This window comes from Scardinius erythrophthalmus (assembly GCF_964197995.2).
Source record: "Scardinius erythrophthalmus genome assembly, chromosome: 11".
NCBI lineage: Eukaryota > Metazoa > Chordata > Actinopteri > Cypriniformes > Leuciscidae > Scardinius > Scardinius erythrophthalmus.
Window position 1 is genome coordinate 35424579 of NC_138231.1, and position 15949 is coordinate 35440527.

General features: G+C 38.4%; 1 protein-coding gene across 2 annotated transcripts in view; it reads left to right on the forward strand.

The window, feature by feature from the left end:
* fryl (furry homolog, like) overlaps nucleotides 1-15949 on the forward strand; it is a 107946-nt gene that overhangs the window by 8156 nt on the left and 83841 nt on the right. For both annotated transcript variants that reach the window (XM_081379006.1, XM_081379007.1), the window contains exon 2: nucleotides 9291-9366. The gene's annotated coding sequence lies outside the window, so the exon portion shown is untranslated. The remainder of the gene's footprint in view (nucleotides 1-9290; nucleotides 9367-15949) is intronic.

Below are 15949 nucleotides of genomic sequence, written 5' to 3' on the forward strand. Positions count from 1 at the left end.
ACTCATTTGGCTCACGATTTATTAAGCAGACATGGTCAGTTTTTTTTATTTGGGATGTATGAGACTAGCCGACTAGTTGATTAAATATCACTACCTCTGCTAGTTGACTTGGAAATACTATTTACATTTTTGCTTTATATATTTTTTTACAAAGGATATGTTAAAATTGCCATCATGTTACATCTTGAAATTAATATTATTTTGAAAAATGTAAGCTATATCTGCTTATGAAAACAAAATAATTTCATTTTACCTCAGATTTCGCACGTGTTGGTTTTCTCTGTGACGCTCTCAGCGAGTTCAGAGAAATGTCCACTCGGAAGATGAGTGGACATATCATTTTTTTTTTTATATTTTTTTTTATTTTAATTGAATGTTTTTTTTTATTAAATTCAAGTTATTTTTATTAAATATAGGAGAACAGTAAAAAAAAATTATGACATTGTTTACAATGCTGTTTTATTGATGTCTCTCCATGGTTGAAACACATATTAAGCGATTACATGAGACATGATACTGATTTCGGTAAGTTGTACAGTATCTTATTTCTTCTGATGTTCATTCATGTTTATTCGTGTAGCTAGTAGTAAAGTGGAAAAGATGATCATTTCACAAGCGCTGTCGCTTCGCTTGATCTGAGGGAGCAACAGTGATATATCATGCCACATTAAAGAGCACCAAAACAGTATTTATTGTTTGAATTTTTTAATAAAATTGACAGAATTTGAAATCAGAGACTTTTTCATATCATAAGTAACAGAGCATAAAGCTTATTTCAATTTATTGGAATGGGGTCACGCTACAATTAAAGACTATATAGAAAGACGATTCATGACTTAATGGGAGAAACTGCAACCCGGAACATGGCGGAATACATCCCGCCTTCTAAGTTAAAGAGCCAATCTCTGATTGGTAAAGTCATTATGTCACCGTTGCTGCCATAGAAACCAGAGACTCGCGCTTCGGACTGCAGCACATGCGCATTGGCTGGTCTAGCCTGAAAAATATGCTTTTTTTTAACGCTATTTGAGCATAAAAACAACATTTTTGGGCAGTTAATGTCAGATGTTGTTGCTGATTTGAAATATGTTATTTATTTGTGAGTTTAGCAAGCAGTTTTTTAAGATTTCAGGATTCCACCATTCAATTAGATAGGCTAAGACTTGGTCCTGGATGCCTGAAATAGCTGCCCGGAGACGTTGCAAATACGGCCGCCAATTGAACAGACTTTTCTTGAAAGAGACTTTGCGATGTTCTGTTCATTCTTCAACCAAGAGCAGAATAGACTAAAGATCGATTCTTGGGATTTAAGAATAGATATTGGTTTTATCCAATTTAAACATAAACGTGTTTTTAAAATTGAGAAATCTATATATTTTTTACCCAGCCCTAACAAACACTCATAAGATAATTTTAAAGCAGCCAGTGATCAGTGGGTACCAGTACTGCAGAACAGCAGGTATCATCACATTAACTGATCAAATAAATCGTTGGCGGAACAAAGATTCATTTTGACAGCCGCAACAAAATGTTTTCAATGCAGACATTTTTTCATTTGTATCTTGTTTTGTATTTGTAATTTATAATTTGCATCTTTATTTTTAATAAAACAAATAAAATAATGAAATAAAATCAAGTGAAATAATATTTGGCCTTTGGCCTAAATAGTCTGTCATTCTTTTTTCTTTTACTTAAAAATAAGGCTTAAACATTTTTTTTCTGTACTGCTCAGTGACTTGCAATGCAAAATATTCTTAAAATAGTGATAAGATTGTGGATTGTGGTTCTGTCGGAGAAATTGCACACCCCTAGTTCTGGATTCAGAAAAAAAGGAAATGCCTAAAATTTAGCTGTCTGATCTCACATGTTGTCACACTTCTTTGTCAGTGTATATCTTGATCAACACTTCCTGATCCTGTCACCTCTTTGGACACAGACCTGTTTTTATTTGTGAGACTCGGCTCTTCCTCATTCTTTTGTGTGTGTAGATCGATTTCCCCTCTAGTTTAATGATCTGCAGTCCAGATCAGTCAGCTGAACTCTTTTCATTATTGCACCATGCAGTCATCATAAAAAAAAAAAAAAAAAAAAAAACACATTAAGGATTTTGAATTAATTGCATGCATTAATATGCATTAAAGGGATAGCCTAGTTCACCCAAAAATGAAAATTCTGTCATTAATTACTTGCCCTCATGTCATTCCAAACTCGTAAGACTTTAGTTCGTCTTCGGAACACAAATAAAGATCTTTTTGATAAAATCTGAGAGCTTTCTGTCCCTCAATAGACAGCTACGCAAACTACCACTTTGACGCTTCAATGTTCAGCCCTAATTTTATATGTAAATATTTATTGGCTATAATGATTATTGATTGTGTCTTTAAATTATAAAATTTTTTTTTGGGGTGGTTCCAGAGGTCTGATTGGTTAACGTTAGGACAGCATACTGTCAGCAGACTGGCAAATTAAGTGAAACTATGGATTTGAAAATGCGCAGTGATGCCTGGAATCACTTTCATCATTAAAATAATATTAGGTAGATGCAAGATGTGCAGCAGCAATTTGCCGCATATTGAGAACACTATTGTAATAGAATGTTGTAAATTCTTTGTGCTTTAGTTTCCCGTATTTCAGCGTTATTGTTAGAGCGCATCCACAACGGGAGTTACACATTCAGACAAGCATGGTCATTGGTCAAGAAAACATTAATAAACATCATAAACATTGAGCCATGCTTTATATTAAGGGCTTTAAAATAACTGGTACAGTAAGATATAACACGTATAGTTTAAAGTGGCTTGAGACTTCACTTGCTGACATATAGCCCACTTGTGCTGTTTAATGCTTTTGAGATGTGCTTTCCTCAGTGCATAAGTTGCATTTCACAGGTATATTCTCCTTCTGTAAATGTTAGAAAGTTAAAAAATATTTCCATTTTGCTGTCAGGAGTGAATCTCCACTAAACATGCGTGCCAAATAGACGGAGCGTAATAGAATAGGAGCGCAATACATCTGACTAAATACATATTGCTAAAATATTTAGTAAAATAAAAGGTGCCATATGTAGAGTTTTAAAACTACAAGTAAGTGAAGTGACTTAAAGTAAGTGTATTTTAATTATAGCATTAACTCTTAAACCTCGTGCACACGGGGGCGATTATCGCGTGCATTTATCACCAGCATTTAACGCCTCGTGACTAAACAAAGGGCGCCAATGTGAGTATGCACACTGATGCGAAAAGCGGCAGGCTTAAAAGAGTAATTAAAAAAAAAAACGCCTTTCGTCGGCGCATATAGCCTCGTGGGCAAGTGCGCTGACATGTAGCACCGTTGTGCTTCAGGAGACCCAAGTTCGAGTCCCGGCTCGTGGACTTTTCCTGATCCCGTACCCCTTTCTCTCTATCACACATTACTTTCTGTCTAGTTACTGTCCTATCCTAATAAAAGGCAAAAACGCCTTCGTTTTGCATTTTTTCTGTTTTTCAATAAGCGCCATCTACAGTCAGGGAGTGAATTTACACGTTCACTCGGCGCATCGCCTGTGAAAATCGCTTGGGTATGAACGCAAAGATGCGTTGAAACCATAGACTGTAAAAAAATATGGACGTAGTGTCCGTGACGTCACCCGTAGGTTTCTGAAGAGCATTTTTGAAGCCTAAAGTGGGCGGAGCCGGCCGTCGCCATCTTGGCCTTGCGTCACTCCCGGATAACAGAAAATAGACAAACAGGCGGGGGGGGCGTGAGTGGAGCTGAGGAGCCTGGCCTGGCTATCTGAAATCACCTAGCTCGACGTGTTCGAGTTAGCTGATGATGTAAAGCCATTTAAACGTTCCTATTTTTGCCCTTCGAAATATTATAATAGTTAAAAGACATGGCTACAAGTGAGACTGTGTATTACTTCGAGAGTGTTTGTGTATGACAGTGATTTATGTGCATACTTGTGACATGTCCGTCACTCTTTCGTGGTCCGTCACCGCGGCATCGCTCAAGTTCGTAGAGAGCTTATTCAGTCCATTTTAAATTCTGATGTTGGCTGTCTCTCAAATGGGTTATGGTTTAACCGTTAAACCATAGATATATTGCCTTTGAAGTGCAAATAAATGCGCTAGAAAATCCGCGCTCATTCATGTGCATTTATTGCACGGACGGAGAAAGCGCCGACGCCTGCATGATTTCATCTGACGGTAACTTACATAAGCATATAATCCATCTGTTCCATGGGAGCAGAACGAACGAGCATTTATTGACGTTTTAATTGTCAGACATCCATTAGTGCATGTTCACAGAGGAAAACAACTGAAATACAGTGCTGGTTGTTCTCTCGAACGATAACGACGGAATCCATAATCCCGAAAAAAAGCTCAAACACTGCAGAGATGGCAAGTTCAGCAGCTAACATTGCTGAGGTGAAGTGACGGCTAGTAACAGCAGACAAACGGCTAGCACTGACAGCGGCAATCCATCTGTCAATCAAGTGGCTTGGCCACACCCTTAAATTTAAATATTAATCAACTAAACGGACGAGTTATAAAATAATTCACCCCCCTCACAGTTGTTATGAAGGGCAAAATTAGCTGTATATACCAAATCCACATACAGACACCAGGCTGTAAACATGTTTTTTTCTGCTGTAAAGTTGGTCATTTTAACATGGGGGAGATACAGATTTGACTCACTTCTGACAACAGCCTCAAGCGGCCAGTCAACGAATTGCAGTTTAACTCACTTCCGTGTTGGTTTCAAGAGAGAGACGGGGAGGTTGCCGCTTGGTTGAAACGTCTTGAAAAACGCTGGCGATAAATGTGTGTACAAGGCATTAAAGTGACTATTAATGGGGTATTCAAATGTAAGCTAATTAGTCTGTACTTTTGTTTGCATTTATTTTCATTTTTATTTTATTTTATTTTATTTTTGTTTTTAGTTTGTAATGTTACAATGTTTGAATGTAATGTGATTTTAACCCTTTTATGCTATAGCACAGCCTACATGGTTACATTCACTATATTTGTTTCATAGCCTTCAATATGAACATTGTTTGTAGGACAATTTTGGGCAGGATGTAAAATAACATTTTTTTTTTTAAATAAATACTGATTTTTTTTTTATCCAAGTAGAAAAACTTAAAATACTGAAATATGTTTTTTTTGTGCCATATCGCCCATTCCTACCCAAATTAAAATACATAGATTGTGAAGCCTTTTGACTTCAAACATTGTAGACTCATTCAGTCTTTTGTGCAGATACAAGTTGTAATGTAACTGTGGCAAGCAGGGTGGGGCTGAGAGCCATGAGAACGGAGCAAGACCGGTGGAGCGATTGCTAATGAGCGTCACCTGCGCACCACAAAGGCCTTGTATCTCACGGAGGAGCTCCGGATGGATATAAGGAGGAGCGACGACAGTGAAGAACGAGAGAGGTCCAGGCCTGGTCCTCTCTCATCTCATCTCATCTCATCTCATCTCAAGAGATACAAGGCCTTGCTCTGTTAACATGGCTCTCGGCCCTGCCCTGCTTGCCACAGTAACGTTTATGTTGTGTATCTCGGATATTTGATTAATCTCATATGACGTGTCTTATAGAATGCTTCAGTTTGGTGTTCATTCACTCTTCAGCTTCACCTCATGCAGCTATTCCTTTTACATTGATGCATTATTGATAATCTAGCAGCGTTATTTTTCTAGTCATATTTCCATAGATACATTTTTATATCATATATTTATTTGTCAACATTAATTTCATAACCGTGTTTTAATTCAAATATTTTTATGATCACCATGATGGTGATCCATCATCCCCCCCCCTCGAAAAAAAAAAAAAAAAAAATACAAAATACAAAAATGCCCATCCCTATTGTGTCTTCATGGCAGACTACTACCCAACTGCCCATGCAACACTGTGTCACCAAAGTGTGGACTTGGAAGAGAACTGCAAGACTTAAAAAGGAAATAAAAGCACCACCTTCCAAACTGGTATATTGTGGTTGTGTGTATAGTCTAGCAGTCTACTATTCAAAAAGTGTGGATGAGTATAGCCTACTTCTTTTTAGGTGTGGGATTGGAGGGATCGGACGTAATACTAGTTGCTCTTTTGGAGTTTTGGGCCAATGTCTGGGCGAAAAAGTTCATCATGGGGTGTGACAGAGGCTGTTTTTCGTCAGCCGAAGTACTTTCCTCAATGTTTCCTTTTCAGATGCGCTGACAAGTTTATAGTATTTCCCGAGTATTTCAGCTGGTACTGGCAACGTTTACAAATAACATGGGGTTTCTTTGCCTGCCTATCTGTTTTCGCAAATACAAAATGTTTCCAAACCCACAATTTACGTCCGACAGCAGGCACAAAGTTTTCTGCTGTCTTTTTTATCGCTGCTACAATCGCTTTATTGCTGCATCGCATTCGCAATCTGACACACAGGCAGACAGTATGGTGAATAAACGAAAATGTGCGCTTTGGTGGAAATGCGTAAACGGACGTTACATGAGGATGTGGAGAGTGTGAAAATAAAGGTACCTCATCGATGCATCGTATCGTTAGATGTTTGATGGATGTCCTACACTGTTGTTCTGTTGTGTGTTTATATGTGTGTTCTTTTCTTCATGTTAACTCTGCTCTGGACACTCTTTCCTCTGTTACTGCTTGGCTTCAGGCTCTGGCCCTTGGCCTTGCCAAAGAAAACAAGCCCCTCCTTGTCCTGGGAAAGTAGCTCTTTTTGTCTGTGTGTTCTGTTGGGGTTATTATTACTCATAAAGACTGTGTGTTAATGACTTAATGAAAAATTGTATGTAAATGTAAGTGAGAGACGTGAATGCTTATGTGTGAAAATATTTGGGGGTCTCAGGTATGAAGCGATTTGTAAATTTGTATATATGCAGTATAGGGTGTGAGGTTTTTTTGAAGGTGAAGCTTTGTGAGTGTCTATTTTTTTTTTTTTTTTTGTGGCTGTTTGGGTGTAACGGGAAGTTAGATGAACTATTCGTATCTTGCGTGTGGCCTTAGAAGAGGAAGATTGGTTGTGAATGTGTGTATGTGTCATTATATTTGGCTGACAGTTGCTACTGTAGCCTGCTTTCTCTGATCATCTGCTTCAGGAAGTAGGCCTACTGTAATATAAATGAGTAGGCCTAATTGATTATTCAGATTAGGCTTGCTGCGATAGTCGGTGTTATCGGTGTTCAGCCACAACACCGGTTACATCACTTACCCACGGCGCCCCCACCGTCATTTACATTTTTTCATAGTAATTTCGTTCAGTTAGAGAATAGACACTACAATAAAAACTGACCGTGTCTGAGCTGAACGAGAGTTGCAGCAGTACGAGAGTGAGGAGCTGACTGACAAGACGATGGCGGAAGATTTGGTTTTGAAATGTAAAAGCGCCTATTTGGCAATATTTTAGATTTAAACCCAATGCTAATAGGGAACCTGCAAAGGATTAGTTGTGTTTTTCTAGTTGTTGTGTTTTTCGCAAAACAGACACATACCCACAAAATCAAGGTTAGCAGTAGCATGAGCCGTCAGGCAAGTGTTATTTAAATAGACTCCCGATGTACTTACAAACTTTCCAATGCCTCGTTTTATGAGTACAGAACCTATTTGTACTACTGTATAAGTTTTGTACCATTCTGGGCATTAGTGGGGTAATTTACAAGATACATCCTTGGATCCGTTAGTGCCGCCTGCACTAAGCCATCCGGCTGATTTCTCTAAATAAGCTCTAACTTTAATGATGTTCAACCAAGGGAAAAAAGGCTTCTGGGGGGGTGTTTGGCTCGAGGTCATGGTGCAAAGGACCCCTAGGTTGATTTTTCTCCGAACCATCCCTTTAATAATGCTTGAAGTTTATATTAGCTAGGCTAGTTGTTTTTCTATGGTGTTTTTAAACCACAGGCAAAAGTTCCTTGTTTAAGTCTTCTTAAGCCTGTTGATTTTGTTCATGATATTTAGCTACAATTAAATGTTTTGCTATCAGACTAAATGTGAATGATATCTAAGGTTTTTGTTTATATTGAGACAGCCTGCTCTAAATAAAGATGTGCTATGTACTATGGTTCACTAATGTTTCGCAAAGTTACAAAGCAGAACATGGTGCAAAAACCTCATCTGTGTAATGTTTACATGTATGCACGTCGTCGGCAGCAACTTTTTACGGTTTTACGTCAACAAATTGCGAACGGTTTGTGAGAACGGCTAAATTTAGTTACTACAGATTGAGTCCTAGAATGTGATTATCGGCTGATACTGCATGTGGGTCAAAGACGAAAAGGGGGTTTCAAGCTACAAAAAAACACTACACTTAATGGTCTCTTACAAACTGCATTTTTGAAGAAGAAAAAAAAGTCCCCTGGTTATTTAAATACTTAAAAAAGTAAGATGACATAGTCCTTTTAATACAACACAGCCAACACTTATTTGAAAATGCCAAGAACACAAATATATTTTTTTACTTGGTAATATATGTTTATTTAAAGATGTAATGGTAAAGTCCAGTCCTTTTATGACATTTTATTTTTACCAACATTATTTGAAATATTAAAGTATACAATTTACTCACATTTAACATGTTTTTTATGTATATAAAATTAATCCATTTAATTTAATGCGGACACCAAAATGGTGATGTCTCGTCTTTGACCCGATATATATATGTTTGAGTGTGTGCATAGATTCTCCACAAGATAATTTCACTAACACATAATAGGATTTAAAAGACAGACAGAGAGACAAAGCACAAGTTGTTTGTCTTGGGTTTGCTGTGTGGTCCGTGTTTGGCTCTTTTGATGTGCAGTGTAAATACGCTCATTTATCCGCCCCTTTAATTGAGCCGCGGTGTCATTGAGCGCAGCAATAGCCCTGAGTAGTAATTATAGCTAATGAGACACAGGTAGTCTGCCTAACACTTAACACTCCTATAAATAAGTCTTTGGCAGCCCATGTGTGTTTTTTTTTTAGCTGTGGCGAACCTTTCTGCGCTTGTGTGTAGGGACTAGGGAGTAGTGTGCAACCGAGTTTATGTAATGGATGAATGAATGGGTGGAGGGAGGGAGGGATGGCGGAAGATAGTCTGTAGCTTACCACCGAAAGAGTCCTGTAATCCTGGCTCACATTTAAAATGTTTGAATGCAACTTCCATTTTCACATGTCTATGATTGGTGTACTGTAATTGTCATGTAGTACATGTCCATGTTGACATTTGAGCAAGTGGGTTTCTTTCTGATCCCTTTATGCTGGTTGAATATTTTTCCTACTCATTTGCTGCCTCATGAACACATGCGACTTTGTTTTTTTCCCCTCAGATTGACGTGACCCGACCTTGCTGGCCCACCGCTCAGTTTGACACAACCCTCCCTGCCTAAGCTCTATGGCCCTCGGGTATGTCTGCCACACCTTTTCTTCTGGTTTTGTGTCTACCACTGTATATTTTGAGCTATTAACTTGGTCTTTCACAATAATTCTAAAACTATAATTAAGATTAAACCTGAATCCATATCAATATCTCATAACTTATGTCAAAGTACATGATTCAACAGCAGCGTTTGAAACATGATATGCGGATGGTTACATGCTTGGAGTTTTTGCAGACAGTGGCTTGAGCAGAATCATGTTGACTAAAGTCAAAATTGCTGGATATCTGTTACATCATACTGCTTTATGGATTGCTTCATCAAAAAACACAATCATCTTGTGTCTGTGCAGATCGTCTCGCTGTTAAGAGCAGGAAAAAATTATTTTGGGAAGTCTGAATAATCAAAGAATGCTAGCCACAGTGCAATGTTTCTGCGGTCATCATTAGTCAAATGTGAGTCATTGGCTCGAGACCTGGTGGTCATAGCTTGGAGGTTGAGGTTTGGGTTCCTTGACATAAAGGTTTGCAGGTTTGACCCCATGTAGTGAAACCAATGGGTTGGAGTTAAGAAGATCCCTCTCCAGCATTTTATCACTGAGCCCTTCTGTAAGGCCAGGGAACTGTCCATGTAGTCGGGGGAATGCAAGTTTTAATAAATGGTTAAATGTCAAGTAACCAGTCAAAAGCCTGTTCATACCAAGATGAGAGTTCTGTGCGAAAATTGGTGCGATAACATTTTAATTAGAATGAACAGCTGTTAATGCATCTGCTCAGACTGACACAAACATTCACATACTGTTAATGCAACAGAATTTAAAGGTGTACTAATCTCTATTACATTGCACTGGGAAGAAATCTGGACAACCAATAAGATTTGCGCTTTTGGTCACATACCCACAATGCTGCTGTTACATAAACCTACGGCTTGGTGGCGCTGAAGCAGTAAATGGCAGAGGAAGAATCTGGAACCGACTATTTTGTCTCTGTGCTTGGTTTGATAAACACCATAGCGAATACAAAAATTGTTAGAAAACATAAATACTGTTTGACTGTTGTCAGAAACAAAGTTGCACAGCACATTGTGTACTGGTGTAACAGGGGTATTTGCATTTTTAATCAGCGAGTGAATTTGCATTTTTATTTAGCATCTATAGGGCTGCCCTTAATAGTCAACTAATCGTTAGTCGACTAGAAGAGGCTTAGTCGACCAATTATTTTATTAGTCGGTTTGTCGAAGAAGAAAAAAAACCTTGTGGTGAAGTCACGCAGTCCGTGAGAGACAGATTGTTAACCTTGTTAATGGTCCTTGTGGTAATTATAGTATGTGCAGGAAAAAATTGACCTCAAATATGGCTTATCATTTTAAACATGTTAGTAGTAGCAACTTAAAATGGCTTCTGGATTTAATGGTAACTCATCATTAGGCGCATATTCAATTGTGCGGAGTGTGGAAGTTATTAGCGATCTTACTGCACTCTGTCATTTTTTGGTCTTACTCAGTGCGAACTTTCCTCACAGAAATGAGAAATACATCTATTGAAAGCTTGAAATTTCTATTTTTAGATGAACCAATTCAAAGAGAAGACAAATATTCTAAGATTGTTATGGAATGTGCAAATAGGTGCGTGCACTTCTGCGGAGATGACGAATCAGCATCGTCAACTTCATCACTGCAACCGAAAACTCTAGTTTATCTATAAATTATTAAAATGTTAATAATTTGCTGTTTTGTCACAACACATTCATAATCATTACTTTTGCCGGTGCTCTGTGGCAAGCTTGATGTGTGCGCTTGAGCGTTAATTAGGCTATGGATAGGCAATTAAAGGCTCATTGTTATGATTTAGCTTATTAATATACACGTGCTGTTGGTCGACTAATCGCATAAATTAACGACTAATAGTCAACTAGAAAAATCTTTAGTCAAGGGCAGCCCTACTCATCAACCTTTTTTTATCCATTTTACGCATTTGTAAATCAGACCAAATACATGTGCTGAGTCTGCTGACTATTCGTGTTGATGTGAACAGGACTTTTTGTAATGTTACATTTGAAATATGTAATTGCTCCACCAAACAGAATTGCAAAAAAAAGTTTGATTTTAGCAGTCTACCATTGGTTGGACAAACAGATAGTCCCACCTCCAAACTCACATCTGTGGTTGTCAATGTTGCTTTTTATCAGGTTGCTCAAGCAAACAGAACAATGGCGTAATTTCGAATAGCATACTTGTTGCTATTAAACAATTCTGATTTCAACATTTTAATGGCGCTACACACAGGCCAAATGTTTACACTTTTGAAGGGAATCAACCTATAAAAATGGCGTATTCGCAGTTGAGAATACCAGATCAGTACTATTTATAAGGCAGTTTGTTGCAAGCATAAATGTGGCTGGATGCCCCTGTAAGATATGGAAACTAGAGAGTTCTCATCAGTGTCGAATCTGTGTGGGATGTTTCTCTAACAGATTAGCCCTGAGTCAGCCAGTGAGGTGAATGAGGTGAGTTTTAGCGATGAGTAAAGACCTAGTTAGAAACACTCTGTGTGTGAGAGAACAGCGAGTAACGGCTTCCTGTCAGTTGGTCATCTGTTGAACATGTGAAAGCCACGTAAGACTGATGCTGGACAACTGTCAATCATGTGCTTCTAAGATGCTTTATCACTGCTAAATACCTATAAATATTGTGACCCTAACCCACCACGTATCTGTAACACACCTGCCACCGCGCGCGCCCCCCCCCCTTGAAAAAAATCCTAGGGGAAACACTGGGCTTGAGTAGTTCAGTTAATCGACTGTAAATCACTTACGGGTTAAGGGGATATACCGGTCTAACAAGTTCGATCCTTGACCTCTTATATGTGTTTCTCACATTCTTGACTGATGACGGCTCAGGCACCTCAGAAAAAAACCCGAAATGTCAATCAACACCAAAACCAATAAGTCCATGAACAGAGCAGCAGGTGAACAAGAAGAGATGGAGGGGTGTAATAAAACACAAACGGAAAGAATCGTTAGATAACATTTTGTGGCTGAAAACTGCATCCTGTGCAAGACAGGAAACATGAATCAGGAACAATCTGCAACGACACCGTTTTGAGCAAAAGCCTATTTCCTAAGAAAAGAGATTTTAAGCAGAGATGCGTGTTCATACAATAGCAGGACTTGTGGTGCCTTGCTGGTGTAGATCGTAGATCACTGCATCGTCACACAGGTCAAAAACCGATCCTGAACCAATCGTTATTTAGAGAGACTCTCAGCGTTGCCTCTCTCTGACGTTAAAGCACTGATTCAGGAACAGTTTCGTCTTCAGTTTACTGTGAAAGCTGGTTTTCCTGTTTTGCCCATATGGGTCTTTGTGTTGCTGTATCAGAGCCTTGTTGAGCATTGTTCATGCTGTTTCCCCTCTGACATTCCTGCGCTGATTTGAATCTACGGGCCTCTCTCTTTCTTTCTCTCTTTCTCTCTCTCTCTTTTGTTTTCCCTCTCCAGCATGCTCGCCTGGACTGCAGGCCCCTTAGGGCTAGGTACAGGCTCATGGGTGCACTGAGATAGCCATTGGTGCTGACCTGAGCCCCTGACCTGTAGCTACCGTTTTCTTATTTAAAGGGATACTCCACCCAGAAATAAAAATTCTCTGAAAATGAAAATGCCATCACAGATGTATTTGACTTTTTTTTTTTTTGTGGAACATAAACAGAAAAAAAAATCCATCTCTCGTTGATGCTTCAATAACAATTAGAGCTGTGGATAGGGCTGAACGATGTTCTGTTTTAACATCGACATTGCGATGTGCGAATGAGCGATAGTCACATCGCCGGAACATGCGATGTGAAGGGTAGTATACCCATAGTGTATTAAGAGAACGGTAGCACACAGTAAACACGAGTATGTTGTATGGCTTTTTGCTGGGGTGACATACACGTTCCGCGTGCCTGCACAGTGATTGGTTTGCTGTGCCGCAGCTCACCTCGCTCAGCGTGACAGCCAACATTCACTGGCAATCCTATAGATAAAAATGGGCGACGAAGAGGATCCGCCGCAAAAAAAAAAAAAAGATCAAAATCAGCTATTTTGGACTATTTCGTCTACAAAAAGGAGGATGTTGACCAAAAAGAGGTACTTTGCTGGAATGTTAAAGTTTTGGATGGTTGTCTTTTTTAAAAAGTCTTTTATTTTTCGTGTTCGCATTTATGAGGAAAAAATAATGTTACGTGACCGTTCTCCATTACGGACGCGACCGTTATGAAACCGGCACTAAAAGACTGCTTTAAAACTTTCACAGAGACCTCAAACAGAAAGCACAAAGCCTTTCTTTAAAGCGAATTTCGTTTTGTATTAATTGTATCTTAATTTTAATCAGTGTTTCATTGTCCAATTTCGTGGATTTAATAAATAAAAAGTAAATCTAGCAGACATAATCACGACACAGAGGCACCAGCGCCTGAACTGGCGATTAAGCTATCATCCATGAACTGAAACTCAGCGTATAAGGTAGCCTACTCGCCTCACACACCTAAAAAAAAAAAAAAAAAAAAAAAAAAAATAGAAATATATCTATTATCTACAGAAATCTCTACTTTTAAACAGAACCATTCAAAACAAAATAAAACTACGTAATCCGTATGAAAAGTGCATTTCTCTCCTGCGCGATCACTACTGCGAAGATCGCGAGTCAGTATTGTCAACTTCATCTTTACAGAAAACACTTGTTTATTAATAAACAATTAAAATGTCTCATTCATTGTAATGTTTTACAAATTCATAATCATTACTTTTGCTGTTTCTTTGTGACAGCTTTTAGGTGCCGTTTACATGAACGCGTCACTGCATCAGCACCGAAAACATAGACAAAGAGAGAGAGAGAGAGAATATTTTTTTTTTTACCTATTTTGAGGAATTATAGCCTAATGAACAACAAACATCTGTTAAGAGCACCGCCACGTTGGATTGCGTAGAACGTTCACTGAATTCTGACAAAAAATATGTTCTAATTTTGGAATAAAATGTTATGGCCTTTGTTACTTGTAATGAAGCTTGCTTATTAGTGAAATTATTAATATCATGGAATGGTAATTATTGACTTTAGCCTGGATTGATGGCTCGCAATATCGCAATATATATCGTTGGGAAAAAAATATCGCAATGTAATTTTTTTTCCAATATCGTGCAGCCCTAGCTGTGGAATATCATAGTTTTCTGAAAATAAAGTGCAAGATGCGCTTGATCTTAAACAGAGTTATTAAGCGCAATAAGCCACGAAAAAGATCTCAATGCGTGCGTTACTCACTCTGACTCACCCAAAGCGTACACACAGACAGCCACCTCTCTCAGACAGCATGCAACCCTGAATCCAGATCTCTTATTGCCCTTAAATGCTCAAATACACACTATTATTTCAATGTATTGATGTAAACATATAGTCGGTTATGCCTTAAGTGAACGTAAATGGTTGATGGGGCTAATCTGACGTGTAACATTAGCTACGTTTACATGGACACAATCGGAATGAAATCAATCCGATTGATGAATCCGAACAAGGTGTTTACATGAATGATAAATAAAGTAATCGGGTTGATGTGCGCGTTTATATGTCACAAGTTTCAAATCGGATCTGATGTTTTGACATGCGCACACTGCACGAATATACAGACTTTCCCGCATAAATATTCTCATCTATTGGTTCTTTATTTGTTTAAAACAGCAGACGTAATATTAATTCGTCTCTGGTCATAATTTAGAGCATATTAACCGTTTTGCTGTGCTGCTTATTGATCACGCAGTAAAAATGCCCCTCCCCGCAGCCAAAACCAGTCGTCTGTGGATGAGAATCCAAAACAAGCACTGGTGGGACGTTGTCCTGCTTCACTTCACAGACGCGCGAGTGAAATTAGGATTTTAGAATGACGGGAAACTTATTAATATGACACTTTATTCAACAGGAAGAACAGCTCGTTCCGCGCGTCATACGTCATTACGCTATTTAACGTCATCGCACATGCGCAGTCCTTTTAGTTTCGGTTTTCAATCCGATCAAGTGTTTACATGTTCTCTCGATCGGATTACAAAAGGGATAAACCACCCCTTTCAATCGGATCGAAATTTCATTCGGATCGAGCTCAATCGGATCGATTAAGGTGTTTACATGACGGTTTTTTAGTCCGATTGAGCCGTCAGTCCGATTATAAGTGTCCATGTAAACGCAGCTATTGTTAGATCCGTACATTAGGTCTTATTATAAATAAACCTGCTGCTGTGTTAAAAGAAACACCAAAAGAAAAGAGGTAATCATCACTCTTGCTCTTGACTGAATACATTTTATAGCTTTAATAATAATGAATTGATTTGTACTTTTTTTTGTTGTTGTTTTTTACATTTGATTTATTAAATTTCTGTATTATTTCTTACCTCTTCCTGAGGTTTGTATTGCTTTTGGCCACCCCTAGAGGGCAGACTTGTAAAGAGATTTAAGGCATGGTCTCACACGCACACACCTCAGTCTGAACTTATTCTTCTCATTCTACTTAAAGCTTATGTAACACTATTCATTTGTTGGTCACTAAATATCAAAGGGTGTTTTTGCCAGAAATGGGTAACACATTTGTAACA